This window comes from Trichosurus vulpecula, chromosome 1 (genome assembly GCF_011100635.1).
Source record: "Trichosurus vulpecula isolate mTriVul1 chromosome 1, mTriVul1.pri, whole genome shotgun sequence".
In the NCBI taxonomy this organism is placed as follows: domain Eukaryota; kingdom Metazoa; phylum Chordata; class Mammalia; order Diprotodontia; family Phalangeridae; genus Trichosurus; species Trichosurus vulpecula.
This window is the reverse complement of record NC_050573.1, coordinates 470393875-470404625: the sequence shown is the minus strand read 5'-3', so window position 1 is coordinate 470404625 and position 10751 is coordinate 470393875. Positions and strand designations below refer to the sequence as shown.

The 10751-nt window shown below is 37.8% G+C and overlaps 1 pseudogene; it reads left to right on the top strand.

Moving 5' to 3' along the window:
- The first annotated feature begins 1259 nt into the window (after positions 1-1259).
- LOC118839979 overlaps positions 1260-10751 on the top strand; it is a 71475-nt pseudogene continuing 61983 nt past the window's right edge.

The window sequence follows — 10751 nt, the reverse complement described above, 5'->3', positions numbered from 1 at the left end:
TGTCACTCTTTCATTTTATTAAACTGTTCACATTGACATTTAAAGTTACGAGTTAGGTCTCTATTTTCTTACATCTGTTGCTAAAATTGATGGCTTTTACAAGTTATGATTTTTTGCCTATTCTGCTATAAACACAGTATTATGTTCCTTCAGTCGCTTTTTATCTTTTTTTTGTGCTCCTGTTCCTACTGAATCTCTTCCCCTCACACCTTGTCCCCTCTTCTCATTTGTTACTTCTTTCCCTTTAGAGCGTTAGTTCCTCTGCCCTGATTCTATCTGGCTACATATTTCTACTCTCTTTTTTCCTCTCAGTCAAGTAGATTCTTCCTTCCTCTCCTGCTCATCAGCTAGTCCTATTCATTATACAATATAGCTATTTGTTGATATGTATATGTACATACACATATATACACATAATCTATATATACACATACATGTGTCTGCATATACATATATATTTCATTTTTTGCACTCCTTTCATAAGCATTTTTGCTTTCTTCATTCAGTCATTCATTTATCTTCCTCATTATCCATCTTCCCTTTATGTTTACTCTAGATCCTCATTCTCTAATTCATGGCCCCTGTATCATCTGCTCTCTCTCTTTTCTCTGTATTTTTCACACGAACAAAGCTTCTCAGGTATCCGTTCTAGACTCTGCCCTGTAGGTGCTCTCTACCTTTGCCTTATAGGGCTTACCCCATGGATTCCCCTTTTCTGTTGCCCCTCACTTTCTGAACAATCAGTTATTACAGATATCAAAGAGCATACTGTCCCATGCTAAGGAACCTCCTTTATATCCCCACCCCAATCTATTCCCTCTCTTATTCAACTTTATTTGTTCTCCATTTGTCTCGAAAATTCTTCTCTGGGTCCATAGTTTCCATTTCTCCTAGTGCCTATTGCCTCCAGCAGTTCCAACTCCCCCACTCCAGGATAAATAGACTTTTCAAGCACTAAACTCCAAGTCCTCATTCTCTGTAAAGTCCTGAGCTCCCTCCACCCATAGGAGCCTTCGTCAGTGGAACCCCTCCCACCTCCAAAATAATGTCTTCTTTTCAGTTTTTTCCCTCTCCTCCTCATCTACTTCACTGCACACTCTTCTCTTTCTCAGTCAGAATGCAGAGGTTACCTTTCCCTCATTTATAGTCCTTGACTTAACCCTGGCACATCACTCAGTCCCCTCTATCTCCCTTCTCTTCTCCTCATCTGGCATGTACCCTCCCATATTGTAATGTAGTCCCACAAAAGAAGCGTTCACATGCAAGTGTGTTGCCAGATTCTGTCCACGACGCCCCTTGTTCGCCTCTTCACTGACGCCTCTTCCAGATTTCCACCTCCACCCTTGTCTCCTTGCGTACCTTTCAAAAGAAATCTCTCACTGGTCTTTCTGTTGTCACTCTGTTGCTGTTGCTGTCTGCATGTATTCATCCTCCTGCATTTCTGTTCTTTAGGATGTTCAGGATGCAAATAACCTCTTCAATTCTGGTATCCTTTCCAAAAATGTTTCAAACTCTTTTCTTTAGTATTAAATTCCCATCTTTTGTCCTATGTAATTAGGCTCAGATTTTCAGAAAAACCCACCTGGGCTGCATCTTGACCTTCAGTGCTCTTCAGAACACATTATTCCATTTCCTCTTCCTTTTTCTACTTTTGCATTATTTGAATCTCCTTTCCTTCTTAGTTGAAGGACTTTCAGCTCCCATCATGCCATTGGCGGCTAATACCAGGGCTTTGCAGAGTCAGGGCTTCACTTATCCATACCAAAGGGGAGAGAAGAGCAGATAACTTTTGTTTTTATTCCCAGGAAAATGATTAGCGTTCCATTATTATGATGATCATTATTGTATTATTAATAATAATAGCTCACACATTTGCTGGTCTTAAAGTAAACAAACTTGCATTAATGCTATGAGGCAGATCCAGCAGTCAGAAATTTAATGTTTATTGCTCAATCCATGAACAATAATTATTTGTATGTTATAAAATTTAAAATAAAGTAGAGAATAGTTCTTTATCCTAACATGTTGCTGCTGTATTTTTTAAATAAACACATTTTCATGGAGGAATCAAATGATTCTAAGGATTCTACACTCAATGAGATAGGGGAAAAACAGAGACAATTTACAAAGAGAGAAATTGTCTTGAAATATTTTTTCCTGAACTAGAAAATAGACAGTAGTGATAATAACTATAGTTGAAATTCAACAATTTGCTTTGTAAGTGTTCACAAAATGAAATTAAGTGCATCCCGTGTGTGCAAAATGTTTCACGACTATAGGGAGTCTCTAGGTAAATACTTCAATCCTTTCCTCACCTCATCTATCCCTCCACACAAACACACACAGTTCTTTTATCTGGGCTGGCACGTTCCATGTTGGAAAAAAATGAGGCACTCACAAGTCATTGAATACTTAACAAAAGGAAGAGGTTTACTTGCCCTAACACAGCAAGAATATGCATCAGAGATACAGTGGCACTTAGCTTCTTTCTCTGGGGCAGGACACCCTGGTTTCTACCTGGAAATGTATCTGGTCAGTCATTAGGGTATCACAACTCAAGTGTTCTTGGGCACTCAAGTCTGAGAGGCTGATGATTAAAGGCAGCAGGGACTTTTTATACCTCCAGATCAGGAAGCTAAATCAGAGAAGCTGAGGCCAATCAGCCCTTGTGACAGGGTCAGAGTAGCTGTGTCTGAAAACTGCTGGTCCCACCATAACCATGGAGCCTTGAAATAAAAGGTACAACAAGCCATTTTCACTACCTGAGGTGAGGTGGGGAATGCATATGTTTTACGTTACGATTTTAGGATTGTAATTCTAATTCTTCCAGGTGGTCAGTCAGCCATTTGAAGCACCAAACTTCTTCGCTACCAGTGTGAGGAAAATTCAGGATACAAACCGTGCAGGAAGGCAATTTACCAATACAAAGGCTAATCATTGACCTTGTATTGATTCAGCTTAGTATCCTTTGCTACTCCAAGCTGACTGGCCTGGCCTTAGTCTTGGGTTACAATTTCAGATTAAATTCAGGTTAAAAAAAAATGCCCTTTCAAAAGTCATCTGAAATCTTGCTACCCTAATAACCTTCTTGAGTGTCTCTTTCTCATGTATCCTTTCCTCATTCACAAACTTTTATTTGTATTTACTGATTTCTTTCCAGAGAACTGACATCATTTTTGCTATTTGGATCTCTCTCCTACTCTCACTTCATCAGATCATCCATTTATATAGTCATGTATGCTTGACACTTAATAAGGAATCTGTCCTAATTTAAGGAAATTGAGAAAAGAGGGAAGAACACTAAATGGAAAAAAGTAGTCAATTAATGGGAAAAGAGAGAAAATGAAGTCAACCCTCTCCTCATGGAGAAACTCAATTTCCAACCCAGTTCTCCAAAAAATGTAGACCTTTGCTCATAGAGATCTAGGACCTGTAGTCTACTGGAGGTCACTCATTTGCACTCCGATGAGAATCCAAACTGCCCTGGATAATTTGCCATTATTCCCTCAGTACATGAGGCTGAGGTCTGGGGAGGTGGGGGTGGAGGTGAACAAGAAAAGAAAAACTCCAAAAAATTCTCTAGGTATCTATTTCCACATTGCGTACACCAAAATTTATACAGGAATCCCTGTAATATTGTCAGCCCTTTGGTGGTATAGGCAAACACCCTCTGAGTCCCTATACCAAAAGTTACCTGAAATTTCCCCAACAGATCCATGCCACTGCAAGGACAAACTTAATAGAATCCCAAACTCACCCAACAAAATGACTAGCATGCTCAATTTAATTTAAAAAAATAATAATAAAATAAAGTAAGACCCTACCATACATGGAATTCTCAAGAGGAATTAAGCATGGGAATTCACTCCTCAGAAATGATAGGTAACTCCACCCACCCCACCCCCCATCTAGTACCACATATGCCACAGAGGGTGATGATCTTTGCATTTCCCTATCACCTGTTCATTGCTCTGGGGTCACTTTTCTCCTCAACAGGGCAATGAGGCTCCCCAATTCTACTCTACCTCAGATTTCTGAGGAACACTTCCATTTTTTATTCTAATCTATGGGATCTTCCTCAGCAAGGGGATTGGGAAGTAAAGTGCTATCCAGAGTATGAACATAAATCAAATTTGTTTTATTCCTAGACACAGAAAAGGGAATGTTAAGTACTAAGGAATTGTAGAATCATTACAATCAAGGAGCTAATTAATATTCTAGTCAAATTGGACATTTACAAACAGCTTCTTTGCAAGAGCTGCTTATTAATTACTTTTCACTTCCACTGAATGTTGCCTGATCAATGCCATGTGTCATCTTTCAGTGATTTACTTTTCTGTGAATAATTCACTTTCTCTCCATTAATGTGCCTCTGCTATTGTTTCTGTTATGACCGCTCTGGTAGCCACACACTGCTGTTTGGGTGCCCAGGAATATGAGAAGAAATCAGTTGCCTTAAAGCATCTCTAAAGGCCCTGTACCAAAGGAAACAAGACACACGAAAGAGTTGGCTTCATCTCAGATACAGACTTGCCTAGGAATCCATGTATTTATAGCATGTGTCCCCCTGGAGCAAAGGGCAACCTCTACCAACTGCCCCCTCTCCCAACCCTGTTCCTCCACACCAACACATGATATTGTAGAGCTCAGAGAGCTGTCTTTACACCTTGAGGCCAGCAGGAAGAAGAAGCCTTAGAGGCAGAGATTTGTCTTTTATTTTACCCACAGAGTTCTAGGTCAATAGCCAGTCACAAGCATCCTTAAAGCTAAGAAGTCAGAGCATACATGAGCCTGCTCTGAAGTGAGGACTCCTCCACCATCCCTCTCCAAAGGGATTCTCTCCTCTACCCCTCCTCTGCCCTTCTCTCCCTCCCCCTCCACTAGTATTAACCAACCAGAGACCTATTTCACATTCAATCACATCACAAAAATTAGCACATCTGAAAACAACCTTTATGTTTACATTTGAAAGACTTTTTCCTTTCCTTCTTTTTATCAAGAGCAACGCAACAGTGACAACTTCAAATACACAGATAATTAAGGAGTAGGATTTTTATTATACACATATGTATCCACAACACCAAATTCTGTGTTCTGTACAGAGTGAGTTTTCAGGAATTTTTCACTGATCAAATGAATGAGGAACACATAAGCTAAGTACAGGGAGTGCAGATTTTCTCCATTCAACACAGCCGTACATAGCAAAACTTCCAAAAAGAGGAGTATTTGCAACTATGCTGTGGCAGTGCTGCTTCCTCGTATGCTCAACTCACAACTTCCTAAGAGAATATAGAAATGACTAATATAGCATCTGGATGCTCTGTGCCTTCTACACAAAATATGAAAGGAATCAGAGAGGAGAGTGGCAGAGTAGATATTCAGGGTAGTGGGAAAAGTTCTAGATTTGGACTTGGGTTCAAATCTTGGCTTTCTGGCTCTCAGTATGTATGTGACCTTGGAAAAGTAATTTCTCCTTTCTGTGCCCTGGTTTTCTCATCATTAAAAAGAGGGAGTTGATTCAGATAGTATTTCAAGTCACTTCCAGCTCGATGATCCTAAGAGCCCAAATAGTTAATTGTCATGACCATTGTCCATGTAGCTCCACAAAATGCACCAACTTAATAGCTCCTTTTGATGGTCTCTTTGCTGTCCTAGATTGTGGCTATTAAATAAATAAAAGCATAAGCTTTTATAAGGACCTTTACATTATTATTATTATTTTGAGACACTACTAGCTGCTACTTGCATCTTTCTACAGAAAAATCTAATGGTTTAAAATATTTGTAGGATCTTGTTTATACCAAAAAAGGTAGGAGATCACCTGCCTTCTCCTCCATAAAGCCTTTCCTGATCCTCCCAGCTAGAAATGATCCCTCTCTGAACCAGAACCAAAGAAACACAGAGTTGGAAGGGACTTCAGAGGACATCTAGTCCAACTTCTGTTTGAAGCATGAATTCAGTCTTAACAAATGGTCCTCCTCTAGCCTTTGCTGGAAGACCTCCTGTGATGGGGATCTTCCACCCACCAATCTCTCATATTATTTTGTTTGATGCTCCTATGCGTATTATAACTTGTATTACACTCATGAAAATACATACTCTGTCCTTTTTACTGAACAGCAAACTCTTTGATGTCAAGGACTTTGTATTGTTTTCATTTCTGGACCTAACCCCCAGCACCTAGTTCAGTGCCTTGTGCATACCAGATACTCAACAAATATTTACTGAAATACATTGAGTTGAATCGACCAGCCTAGCATTTCCCTGCACAGCAATGAATTACTTTCTGTAAAGCACAAATCAGCCTTAGCTGTTTTACCACCTTATTTATTATGCCATGGTCTCCTGTGTGAATTGTTGCCTTCACCAAATAAGTGCTGGGAGGAACTATAAGCACTACTGCTTTCCAAGAGTATTTGACTGACCTGAATATCTGTATTTAAGATTTACTCTTCCCTAGAGATATAAGCTAGCATTTTTTTAAAAAATAAACTCTGTTCTTTATTTCTTGGTTCATTTTAAAAATACGTTAGGCCCCTTCATTTTAAAAATGTTAGGCCCCTTGCCATTTAGCAGAGTTTTAAAATTTCATTAAAATATTGTTTATTCTTTCTCTTTTTATTAATAGAAACAAAAGCTGTGTGTTAGCCTAACATTAGTTATTCAGTAACATAATAGCTCAGTTTGGGCCTAGCTAGACTTATGCTTGTTTTTCTTCCCCATTCAGTTCTTACCTACTTCCACTGAATAGTATACATAATAAAACAAATATAAATGACTTGGGAGAGTGCATCATAGACTTTTGTATTTTACTAAACTCCATTAATTTTTTTTTAGAGTTTCATTGTTCACCAGTCACTTCCCTTTAACTTCTAGTTAAGTGACAGTGTTTAGGGTATTCCACATCTGTAGTTCCTACTTTTCTCCTGACAGTGAGAAGCTGTGTTTCCATACTAGTTCTCTCAAACCAAAACTTTTCATTATGGCTCATTAGAGTTGGCCGAAGTCTAGTAATTTCTAATTTATGTCTGTTTTTAAATTAAGGATGTCTCAACACAGATAAAATAATTATGGGTCAGAGTGGGTTGAGGGATTTATCTAAAGAGACCCCCTATGATGATGAATCATTTTGCAGAGATACTTCCTTTAGTGAACAGGAAGTTGTGTTTAAAATAGGATCAATACCTATGGATGTTACTTAGTTGATTGGTTACCTTGTGTTTCAAAGAATTTGGCCACTTTGGTCAAAGATTCTTTTGGAGGGGATAGGCCTAGGGCTATGAGGACAGATAGACCCTCTTTTATGAGGGAGGAAAGAAATTAAAGGTTTTACATCATTTAATGTTGTATATGGGAAGGTCTTTTCTTTCAAAGAGAATGGTAACTTGTATCTCTGGGCTCTAAAGCTAAAAGAGAGATCAATAATCAATCAATAAAGATTTATTAAGCACCTACTATGTGCCAAGCATTGTGTTAAGTGTTCAATGGCAGTGCATACCCCTCTTTCTTTAATGTGAATGAGGTAACCTTTCCACCGAGGTTTCTGTATAAAGCTAGAAACCCAAAGAAAAGCTCCTTTAGAGTCATGTCTGTCTTTGACCAGCACTGACCACAGTTACAATGGCTCTCTTTTCAAAGCTTTGGAAATCTATACTTACAGATTCTGACCATCTGTTGACTTGAGTGTAAATCTAATACTCTGTGTGCCTCTGTTATGATGCTCTTTGGAGTTAGGGTACCTTTGGCAATTTAGAATTTCTAAGGAATATGTATTTCCTTCCTTGCCATTATCAGATAGACATTCTTGAGGTTGGAGAAGTGATGAGAACCAGGAAATTTTAAAGTTTATAAAACAAAAGGCAAAACAGCTGTAAAAGATGAAATCCAAACTGACAAATTTGTCCAACGTGAAAAACAGATGTTGCTCAAATTTATTTCCTGTTGCCTCCTGACAATGATGTAACTCTCCGTGCTTTGCTCAGATTTTCAACCCAGATGGCCTTGCAAAGGGAGAAACATGGCCAAGGGGCCCTCTCTCAGCCAATTTTAAAAGAAAAAATCTGCTTTTGTTTTGTTATTATATTATAGATCTTTCACATGAGCTCCTGAACTTGGAAGAGATTAAAAAGGAGGAGAGGGGACTTACTGAAACATGTGCTAAGGTCTGGCCAGAGTTGAGGCAAGGAATGATTGCAGAGGAGAATCAAAATCAGATCCAGGCAAGAGGAAACATCATTTGGTAGACCCACGTAAGACAAATTACATGATCAAGGCTGAATTTTCCAATTATTTCAAATGACTTAGCCTAGTGGTTGGTTAATAATATAATAATAGCCAACTTGCCACTGGGTTCAAATGGTAAGTGAAATGTCCCATCATCCTTTGTCCACTAATATTCAAAACCTAGCAGGAGCTCACTAAGCATTTATTGATTAAGAAGCAAAGAAACTAAGGAAAATAAAACTTTTCAGTTCTCCATAAACAGTGATACCCCAGACCCAGGCCTCCTACTGCCAGGTAACTTAATGACCAGGCCAGCATTAAGGCCTAGACACCAGAGGACTCTTAGTATCATTTCTACTCATGAATGATTAGGCAACACCAATATAATTAAAATGCGTATAATAACTAAATCAACTTACAAAATTAGTGGTCTATCAATCAAATTACCAAGTGGTTACTTTAATAGATAGAGATTGAAATAGGAATAGAGAGAGGGAAAGGGAATTTGTTTAGGGAATTACCAGTTGAAGAAAAACTTTCTATCATTATAGTTCATCATCTTCTCTGAAATTTATTGTCTTAAAAATTGTCTAGAACATTTACAGGTGAAGTGACTTGCCTGGGGTCACACAGTATGTATCAGAGACAGGATTTAAATACAGACCAAATCTCTATCCACTGTGCCTTACAGATTCCACTTTATACAGGTAGGGGGAAAAAGATGAGGGAACAAAAGGTCTAGACTCTCAAGGGAAAACATGACAAAGTATAGAAAGGAAACATAGCATTTTTAGACCACCATAACTCAATAATTTTCAAAACTATTTGGTAATGGGTTGAAATTGAATTATTTTATGGAATGGAATTAACTAGAAAAATAAGAACCAAAACTTGGGAAGTGATGCTTCATAACCAAGTTTAAGACTTTAAATTTATCTCTATTTAATTTCATTTTATTAAATTCATCCCAATTTTACACCAGAAATGCTTAATTTTGTGTGTGTCATGAGTGCCTTTAGAAGTCTAGTGAAAACTGTGGACCTCATCTGAGAATAAGTAAAATGCTAAATTATAATTAGAAGTTAGTAAAAATAAAGATGTAATTTTTCTCCTATGATGGTTCCCCTGAAATCTGTCCCTGGACTAGGATTAGAAACTATGTTCTGAACAATCAAGATCCTTTTAATCCTAACTCTGACATCCAGCGCGTTCATTCTCTTTCACAGCTTTGTGTCATCTATAACTTTGATGAGCTTATCATCTATGTCTTTGTCCGAGTCACTGATAAAAATGTTAAAACAGCACATTTCTCTGTGGAAATGAGTCCTTCTGCCATATTGACATGAAAACCACTCTTTGAGTCTGGCTATATAAACAGTTTTTAATCTAATTATATTCATGTAAAATTCATATCTCCCCACCTTCTCTATGAGAATCATATGAGATATTTATCAAAAATCCAGGTGAGAAATGCATATATGTGTGTATGCAGACACACACATATATGTGTGTATATAAATAACTGAACAACTATATATATATTATATGTATGATATATATGTAATTTCTCTTATCTAATAGTCAACAAGTACTTATTAATTTTTGACTATGTGTCAAGCACTATGCTAAACACTGAGGATATAAAAAAGGCAAAAATAGTCCTTACCCCCAAGGAGCGTATATCCTAATAGGGAAGACAACATGTAAATAATTAGGTACATACAAGATAAATAATGATTAGATGAGAGGTAATCCATCTACTTTACTCCTGAGAGAGGAAGACTCTAGCAGCTAGGGAGGCTGGGAATCATCTACTTCATGAGATAGGATTTGAACTGAGTATTAAAGGAAGCCAAGAAACAAAAGTCAGGGGGCAGAGCATTCCAGACATGGAGGAAAGCCAGTACAAAAAGGCAAGAAGGTGGGAGGTAGAGTTTGAGACACAACAAACAGAACATTGTAGCTGAATTGTAGAATGCATAAAGGGCATTAAAATATAAAACGATTATAAATGTAAGGAGCTACTAGAATTCACTAAGTAGGGGCACATCATAGTCAGAACTTCATGTAGGAAAACTGATCTGGCACCTAAAAGAAGGATGGTCTGGAGACAGGAGAACCTTGAGTCAGGGAGACCTGATAGAAGGCAATTACAATAGTAAAGGTGGGTGAGTTTGTGAACTGATCCAACAGTTTTGGAGAACAATCTGCATTTATGCCCAAGAGTTATTAAACTGCCTATACCCTTTGATCCAGCAATACCACTACTAGGTCTGTTTCCAAAGATGATTAGGGGAAAAAGGAAAAGAACCTATATAGTTGAAAATATTTATAGCAGCTCTCTTTGTGGTGGCAAAGAATGTTAATTGGGGAATGACTAACACAAGTTGGGGCATATGATTATGAAAGAATACTAATGTGCTATAAAAAATTATGAACTTTATGATCTTAGAAAAACCTGGATAAACTTACACAAAATAATGGAGTGAAAAGAGCAGAACCAAGAGTACATTATATACAGTAACAGT